At 36.8% G+C, this 9,935-nt stretch overlaps 1 protein-coding gene across 1 annotated transcript in view; it reads left to right on the top strand.

Annotated features, from left to right (window-relative positions):
- Positions 1-9,935, top strand: part of RIT2 (Ras like without CAAX 2) — a 530,470-nt gene that overhangs the window by 153,282 nt on the left and 367,253 nt on the right. The window lies entirely within an intron of this gene.

Below are 9,935 nucleotides of genomic sequence, written 5' to 3'. Positions count from 1 at the left end.
TGTGGGCATTGTCCCAGACCAGTGAGGCAGATATTTTGGATAGAAAGGATCTTTGAAACCATTCTGCTATCCACCTTATAGCCCAAATTTGTCAGCATTGTCAGCAACATATTTATTTAATATGAAAGATTTTGTGTTGTTGTTGTTATTTGCCATCGAGTCGCCCCTGACTCATAGCGACCCCTCCTTGGGTTTCTGAGGCAGTATCCCTATGGAAGTGGGAATGGCCAACCTTCCTTCCAAGGAGTGGCTGGTGGATTTGAACCGCCAGCCTTCATCTACAAATTGTCATTATATGAGATAAAATAGATACAGATTAGAGGTAAAAGGGAAAATCCAACTTGTGTGTCAATTTCATGATAATAGCATGCTTCCATAAAGAATTGGAACAGTTAGAAAATTGGGAGTGAATACTTTTTCCTTTTTTAATTGTTGAATAATTTATAATACTCATCTGTTAAAATTAAAGTATAGAACAAATACAGAAAAAATGTAAAAGAAACGTGAATTATCACATAGTAAATATATAAGAAATCTCCATCTGGATTAAGAAAGTATCCCCCCAAAATATATCATAGTTTAGATTTTTAAAAATAATTATATAAATAGAAACATAAGATGTGTTTTCCTTTACATCTGGATTATTTTACTCAACAATGTATTTCGAAGAACCAACAACTATGCTGTGTACTGCAGTTTTTAAAATTGTAAAGCTAAAATAATGCACTGTATGAGTATACTGTGGTTTAGTATTGATGAGGTCTGGCTTATTTCTAGCTTAGGGATATTATGAGTAATGCAGCTATACAAATTCTTGTTCATGATTTTTTATGTACATGCATATTTGTCCATGTGCACATATGTATGATGGGTAAAACTGCTTGTTATGCAGTGTTCTAGTAGATTTTGCTGTGCAGAAAATTGTCCCAGAGTCCCAGCAGAGAGCAGTAACTGGTTTATGCCTCACACAGCTGTAGATCAGCTGGGGTGCCTCTGCTTCACGCTGGTATCTACATGTCTTCTGAAGCTAGTGTGTTTCCAGTGCATACTGTTCTCGTGGTAATGGCAGAATCAAGAGGACAAGTCCCACTGGGCATGCGTACATCAAGCCTCTCCTCACATCACATTTATTAACATCCAAGGGTCAAAGCAAGTCACATTCTCAAACCTAAGATGAAAAACGTCAAGAAGAGCACCCCACTGACCTTTAGGCCATGACAAGGGTGCAGTATAAAAGAACTGGGATCAGTAGTTCAATCTACCACGTAAGTTATATGTATAGTAGGCTTTAGTGGATAGTCCCAACCTATTTTCTAAACTGGTTGTACCATTTTATAGCCTACTTGTAGTGTATGAAATTTCTCATAGTGCCATAAGCTTACCACTGTTTGAGGTTGTCAGTCTTTAAATTAGTCATTTTGCTGGTTTCACAGTTCCATCATATAATTTTAATGTACTTTCTTAAAAAAAAAGGTTATATATATATATATATATATATATATATACAGTGATTTTTTAATTAATGTTTTTATTTTAAGATAATTTCAATTGCTGTATAACCAAGATATCATCTAGGATCTTCTGTTCCTCAAAGACATAAACAAATTTGGCTCAAGTCCCCAATTTCACAACACAGGAAAAATTCCAATGGCTGTCCTATAATTCCTTTGAATTTCCAGGGATTATACTCCCATGGCAACCCTCCCTTCAGTTCCTGCGTCCATGATGAGGGAGGATGATTTTCATAATTAAATAATTCCCTGAGTCAGCCTGAAAACTAAATTCACCCAGTTAAAACTTTTCACACTCAAGATGCATTCACTTTTATTGAAGTTCAATGATTGTTTAGGTTCAATAAAACCAGACTGTGACTCATGACGACTACATGTGTATCAGAATAGAACAAGGGGAGGGTTATACCAGATTGCAGGCAGCTGCCTGCTCTTTTCTGGCTTGTCACAGTCTTCCTCTTTCCAAACTCTGCTTTTCACACCTTCCCTTTGGGACTGTTTTTTTTTTTTTCTGGTGGCATAGTGCCTGAGGCATTTGACTGCTAAGCAGAAGGCTGGCAGTTCAAACCCACCAGCCACCCCCCAGAAGAAAGACTGGGCAATCTACTTCCATAGAGATACCACCTCCGAAACCCAAGGAGGAGTCACTATGAGTAGAACTGACTCGGTGGGAATGAGTTTGTTTTTTTTTTTTTGGTTATTATCTTTACTGGGTGTCTATTGCAACTAGCACTGTATCTGGCTGTGTATTTTTATGCATTCTTCTAAAATCACAAACTTTGTGGGGCAGACACCACCTCTGTCTTTTTCAACATACCTAGCATACTAATCATTAACAAGATGCTAAATGTATGATTGACAAATATGTTGTTGCTGTTACGTGCCGTTGAGTAGGACCCAACTCATAATGACCCCTCCTTGGGTTTCCGAGGCAGTATCACTACGGAAGTAGATTGCCCCAACTTCTTTCCGAGGAGTGGATGGTGGGTTTGAACCTCCAACCTTCTGGTTAGCAGTCAAGTGCCTTAGGCACTACATATACTGCTACATATATTGGCTTTGTGTCAATGCTGATTCAGCCACAATTTAACTTCTGATTGTTTGAGAGAAAGTGTCCAGTAACTTATGTTGTAATAAACATTCGAACACTAGACACAAGCACTCCATATGCTTATGCACAAATACAATTGAGGTGATTTTTTTAAATAATTCTCTGAGGAAAATCTTATAAATAGATTATATTAATATTTATACTATTTTTTGCCTGTTTTTCAAAAAAGTAGGTCAACTATTGATGTTTAGGTGTATAAAAACTAGCACAGGATTATATATTTTTTTAAAAAAAAACTAAATCAGAAACACTTAATTATCTGAAGACTTTTATTAAAAGTCATCTAAATGAAAATTCAACAATAATTTTCTTATATTTTTCTTAATGCTATATTTTTGTGGTTTTAAATGATCTGACTTCAGATTTACAAATAGAATATTTTAAAATAATTTCAGCACATATTTCTGGTTTGCTAAAATAATTTTTAAAATTCCTATGGGAAAATTATCCAGAACACCTTAGGGTTTTTAAATTAACAATTAATTATATTTGTGATAATTTTGACAAAGAGATCCAGCAAAAACCTCCATGATTTACTTGTTGGTCACAAAACATCCCCTCATGAATCTATATAAATAGTAGAAGTAATTCAGCTTTTAATATAGCTTCATAATTAATTTGAAGCAATTCTGAAAAATTAATAAAACTTAGAAGCCCTGAGTTTGAATTGTGCTTTCTTTAGTTAAAACTCTCTGATGTCTATTACTTCTGTCAATCCTTACAGAACTCCTGGGCATTGACTAGCATGAACTATTATCTCCATCTTATAAATAAGGTTAAATGGCTGGCCTACAGTAAGAGAGATGATTAGTAATGGATTTCAGGTTTAAATATAGGCCCTCTTGTCATTTCTTCTTGTAAAATTCTGCTGGAGAGGGAGAGAAGAGGGCACATTCTAAGAGACGTAATTGTCCTATATTAAATATCACCTTTTGGAAATGACTTTCAAGGTGGTAGATGCCTCCAAGAATGTGGTCCCACTGTGCTTCTTTGTGTAGACTGCATAGTCAACAGCTGCCACCATTTCTGCAAGGTAAGGCTTTGTGTTATTTGGCTGCTTGGTTGGGAAGATAAATGTGCTCACTTCAGGAGGGCTGGACCTTACAGGCATGTGATTGAAATTCAGGGAGGTGCTAATATGCATTCAGGAGAGTAGTTCTGCCAGTGTATTTCTACATGGCAGGTCTCAAAGAGGATGAATGGATGGAAAAAAAAAAAAAAAGAGAGATGATAATATATTGGAAGGAAATTAAAACTTTCTATGGAGGCCAGGAAAGTGACCTAGATACCTAATACTGGAACATGTTCTGATGGACACATTTTAAAAGAGAAAAATAAATCTTGGACAGAGGACCTGGCTTTAGTTCCCAGCCAATTCACAACCACTCTCTTTGAAGAGAATTTCTGATCCCAAGAGAAGCCTTTGTTTGATATATGCTTTGTATGCCAGGTTTATCTAGGGTTCAAGTGATCACACAGACCAGTTTGTATAGATTAATCAGCGTGGTCTCCTGGAGTCAGCAGGCTCTTCTTTGAGTTTAAATAAACAAACAAGAAGTTTGAAAGACTCATATATGATTCTTCACGGAGCCCTTCTCAGAGTAACTAGTTTTACTTCTCTAGGAAATTCGGGGGGTGGGGTGGAAAGAAGCAGCCACCACATATATCTTCAAATAAATTTCATATGATTTTTCAAGATTTCTCTTTTGTAAAAGGAAGATCAGTAAAAGTACAAAGAGAAGTAGAATGGAAAATAGAAAGATGATATGTTTATTCTTATGCTGAATGGACTTAGAATGGCTGAGAGTTACTAAATCCACATTAAATTCACCACTCACCAAACGAAACTTCTGACAACTTCAACTTCTCTAAGTCCTTGCAGGTAAGGACTATGGCCTGTAAATTTTTGGACTTTCACATCCCATTGCATATCTCTGTTCATGTTTGTCCACCAACCATAGGGGATCTTCTTGAAGATAGAAACTATAATTATATGCATGAGTGTTTATTTCTCCAGCATCTAGCAAAAATATGAATCTCTGAAGTTATTCAGTAATATGCCCTGAAACATCTCCTTCATGTGGTTATTCATTGTTGCTGTTGTGTGCTGTTAAGTAAATTCCAACTCATAGTGACCTTTCAGGGCAAAGTAGATCTGTCCTGAAAGGAGAGAGTCTTTCCAATATGTCATCTTTGTAGGCAATGATCAGTAGGTCTTTTCTCCCATGAAGAAGCTCGTGGGTTTGAACACCAACATTTTAGTTAGCAGCCAAGTGCTTTAACTTTTGTGCTACCACAGTTCCTTGCTGTCTAAATCCAAAAGTTCTGAAAATAATATATTTGCTAACTTGTGGCTCAAAATCAACAATATGTGCTAAAATCTAACAATCGTGCGAAAATCTAATGATGATTTAAAGATTTTTAGAAAGGATTTGGTTTTCTCACTAGAACATAAATTCTCTTAGAATATAAATTGTGGATAAAGCCAAATATAGATTGCAACCATGAATTCCCAACCCAAAAGATCCAATATCATTTCCTAGGTGATATGGACTTAATGCTGGTATTTTTGAATAGGAGGATAAAATTGGCATACATGACATTAATGGATGTAATTACAGAAGATAGTCAGATCTCTCCTTTAAAATTAAGATTTAGTTAATTTGCCTCCTCACAGTCCTCTATTGATAAAGATCCACAGGCATGTCAAAGTCAGCATCTCCCAAATTGAATTTGTAACCATCCTCCTACATTCCCTCTCCCAGGAAATGCCATAACTATCTATCCAGGGACAAATGCAAAAAACCCGAGAACTCCTCTGGTATCTTCCTTCTCCTTTGTCCTCTGCATATAATCAATCATTAAATGGTATTGGTTTCATCTTCTAAATATCTTCAAATCTTAATGTTTTCTTTCACTCTAGTGCCACTGTCTTAGTATAGGCCATTATCTACTTCTTCCATGGATGACTAAATATCTCAACTCTAGTCTTCCACCTGTCCATCTAGTCTACCACCTTACAATCCATTCTTCACACTGTAGCCAGCGTGAACATTCTTTCTCATATTAACTCTTTGTATGCATGTGATACATTTAAGGAGCTCTAGTGGCATAGGGCCTAATGCATTTGACTGCTAACCAGAAGGTTGGTGGTTCAATACCACTAGCCACTACCCAAAAGGAAGACTGGGCAATCTACCTCCATAAAGATGTACTACCTCGGAAACCCTAAGGGGGCTGCTGAGTCAGAATGGACTCAACGGTAGTGAGTTGGTTTTTGGTTTGGTGATACATGTATCATAACTGATGAACCAGCATTGATACATTATTGCTAACTATATCCATAGTTTACATTAGGGTTGTCTCTTTGTGTTGTAGAGTCCTATAGGCTTTGACAAATGCATAATGTCCTGTGCCCACCATTACTATATTATGCAAAATAGTCTCACTGCCCTAAAAATGCCCTGTGCCATCCCACCCCCCATCCCTAACCTCATGATATGGGACCACTGTCTTTATAGCTTTACTACTCTCAGATTTTCCCATGTCTCTTTCAGTTATTTATTTTTTTTAATCCCACATAGAGGTGGGAGGGGGACTATCTCTACTTCGGGTGTACCTCATTTTTTCTCTCATCTGGAAGATTCCCTTTCACCCTGAAAAGCTGATCAAACATTAATCTCTCTTTAATTTTGACCTGCCTTCCTCACCAGGTATAATTTGTTAATTTTTCCTCCTGATCCCTTTAAAATTTGGATTTTCTTTTATTTTTTTTAATATATCATATTATTTTCAGCTCTATACATGTGTGCTGCCTCTTGTTAGAATACACAGTTCTTGATGCAGGAACTAGGTCTTACTGAGTTTTCAATCACAGAGCCTAATACTTGTTAGATTTTCAATACTGTTTTTTCAATGGATGATTGGATGAAAGGTGATTATCCCAGCCTATATTATCACTGCCCAATGCATGCATGCAGAATCAATTCAGGTCTTTGCATATTTCATTATAATAATTTACTTTGTCTCCTTGAGCTGCTCTTTGAACTCTTAAGTTCCATCCCTTTACTTCATCATTTCTTCTATTTGCTTTTGCTATTCTACATCGAAAAGCAAGTTACAGTCTTTCCTGACATTTATTTTGGTCTTTTCTTTCTTTCCTGTCTTTTTAATGACCTTTTGCCTTTTTTGTGTATGATGTCCTTGATGTCATCCTACAACTGTTCTGTTCTTGGGTCATTTGTGTTAATGTGTCAAATCTATTTTTGAGGTGGTGTCTAAATATGGGAGGGATATTCTCAAGGCCATACTTTGGCTCTCTTGGACTCATTTTAATTTTTTCAGCTTCAACTTGAACTTGCATATGAACAATTGATGGTATATTCTGAAGTTAGCCCTGGCCTTTTGATGAATAATGATATTGTGCTTTTCCATTGTCTCTTTCTATAGATGAAGTTTATTAGATTCCTATGTTTTCCACCAAGTGAGGTGTGTGTAGAGTTGCCATTCGTGTTTTTGAAAAGCTATTTGCAATGAATAAGTGATTCATCCTGCAAAATTCTATCATGGGATCTCTGACATGATTTCTATCACCAAGGCCTATTTGCCAACTACTGATCATTCTTTGATTCCAACTTTCATTGATGATTCAAATTAGCAATGCATCTTGATTGCTTGGTTGATCAGTTTCAGACTGTGGAAGTTAGTGAAAATTTTCAATTTATTCATCTTTGGTTTTAGTGGTCAGTGTGTAACTTGAATAATACTTATATTAACTTCTCTTTCTTGTATGCATATGGACTGTATCTTATTATTGACAATATTGTACTCCAATATAGATCTTGAAATGTTCTTTTTGATGATGATAGTGATGATATTCCTGTTTAATTTGTCATTCCCAGTATAGCAGACATTATGATTTTCTGATTCAAAATGGCCAATACCAATCCATTTCAGCTTACTAATGCATGGGATATTGATTTTATGTGTTCTATTTCATTTTTGACAATTTCTAAATTCCCAGGTTCAAACTCTGTACATTTCACATTCTGATTATTCACGGATGTTTGTAGCTATTTCTTCCCATTTGAATCATACCCTATAAGCAAGTGAAGGTCCCGAAAGCTTTACTCCAACCCTGTCATTAAGATCAACTCTGTTTTGAGGAGGCAGCTCTTCCCCTGTCATGTTTTAAGTGCCTTCCAACCTGAGGGGATCTTTTTATAGCACTATCAGATAATGTTCTGCTGTGATTTGGAAAGTTGTCTCTGGCCAGTTCATTCAGAAGGAGAGCACCAGGTCCCTTTTCCCAGTCTGTCTTCGCTGGGAAGCTCCACTGAAACCGTCCACAGTGGGTGATTCCGCTGGTATTTAAAATACCTGTGCTAAACTTCCACCATGACAGCAACACGGAAGCCACCTCAGTATGAAAAAGTGACAGACGAGTGATGGGAAATAAAGCAGAAGACTTTAATCAGTTGCTGTTAGGTTCTGTTGAGTCAGCCCCAACTCATAGTGACCCCATATACAGCAGAATGAAACACTGCCTGGTTGTGTGCCATCCTCACAGTCCTTGCTGTACTTGAACCCATCCTTGCAGCCACTGTGACAATCCATCTTGTTGAGGGTCTCCCCCTTTTTCACTGACCCTCCACGTTACCAAGCACAATTTCCTTCTCCAAGGAATGGTCCCTTTTGACAACATGACCAAAATACACGAGACAAAATCTGGCCATTCTTAATTCCAAGAAGCATTCTGGCTGTACTTCTTCCAGGACAGATTTGGTCATTCTTCTGGCAGTCCATGGTACTTTCAGTATTATTTGCCAACACCACAACTCAAAAGCATCAATTCTTCTTTAGTCTTCCTTACTCATTGTTCAGCTTTCATATGCATATAATGCTAGTGAAAATGCCATGGTTTGGGATAGGGCACCTTAGTCTTCAAAGTGACTTCTTTGCTCTTCAATACTTTAAGAGGTCTTTTGCAGCAGATTTGCCCAGTGCAATACGATGTCTGGTTTTTTGACGGCTGCTTCCATGGTTGTTGATTGTAGATCCAAGTCATATGAAATATTTGACAACTTCAATCAGTTGTGGTAGCTCTGATAGTACAAGTAGTTGTATCATGACATAGTTTTATGATTTCTTAGTCTCTTCCTGAGAAAAATAATGGTAGCTCCCTAACTGTAAATAAATATGCATCATTATGTGAAGATTTTGCAGCTGTGTTATTCTTCAGGAAACTGAAGAAATTTGATCTCTTTGGGTGGGAATGTAAAACATGTAAACATTTTGTTTTTAATGTGACCACTGAGTTGGTGATAATCACATAACAAAATACATAAAATCAAGTGAAAGCTAAAATGAGTCTTGATCTGGCAAGCTCTGGCTGTGTGATTGGCTACAACTTATCTGTGAGGCTGCACCAGATCCAATATATCCATAAAACCATCTAACGTTGCAAAGCCTCACTAGTTAAATTGCAAACTTATAAGATCCTGCTCATCCCAATACATTCCCGGCTCTTCTCAGCCTGCTTTATTCCTTCTTTATCATAGACTTGGGGAAGATACATTCTCAAAATTGAAATGTTTTCAAATATTGCAAATAATGTCAATTAAGGAGCATGTTCTAAGTTGTTGTCCAGTCAACTCAGACTCATGACAAATCAGTGTGTGGACTAGAACTGTGGGGTTTTCCAGACTGTGGTCTTTTAGAAGAAGATGGCTGCAGGCCTTGGTTCCGAGGTGCCTCTGAGTGAATTTGAACTGTCAACTCTTTGTTCAGTACTCAACTGCTTAATTATTTTCTCCTTCCAGGAACTCCTAACTTTCACTCATCTTCACAACCTAACTCTCAATATTCTATTTCCCTTCACAAGTCTTTATTCCCTCCCTCCTTGCCCATGTTATTAACTGCTCTGTGCCAGGCCTTATCAGCATCTCATTAATTGATCTTATTTTTACTTCTTTCTCTCTTTAGGTCTATTGTTACTCATGGATTCAATATATTAACATTGTTCCTGGTAGAGAATGCTCTGAATTTGTACTAGCACAATACTTCAAAATTATTCTCTATTAAATAGAATTACAACAGTTAAAAACTCTCAGAATAGGAACGTTTCTGTTTCAACTACTTTCTCGTTTGATTTTGACATAAAATATTACAATTGGGTTTCTTTAATATGTATACTTTTTATTATTAAAGGAGAAAGGATGCAATTTTGAAGTGCATGATTCAGAAAGATTGAATACATTTCTTCCGTGGGAAGAGGTAGGCAACATAACTGTGAACCTCAGATCCCAAAATCC

Source organism: Orycteropus afer, unplaced genomic scaffold (genome assembly GCF_000298275.1).
Source record: "Orycteropus afer afer isolate SDZICR_OR568_19922 unplaced genomic scaffold, OryAfe1.0 scaffold00161, whole genome shotgun sequence".
NCBI classification, from domain to species: domain Eukaryota; kingdom Metazoa; phylum Chordata; class Mammalia; order Tubulidentata; family Orycteropodidae; genus Orycteropus; species Orycteropus afer.
The sequence above is the reverse complement of the archived record's forward strand: the minus strand, read 5'-3'. Positions and strand labels throughout refer to the sequence as shown.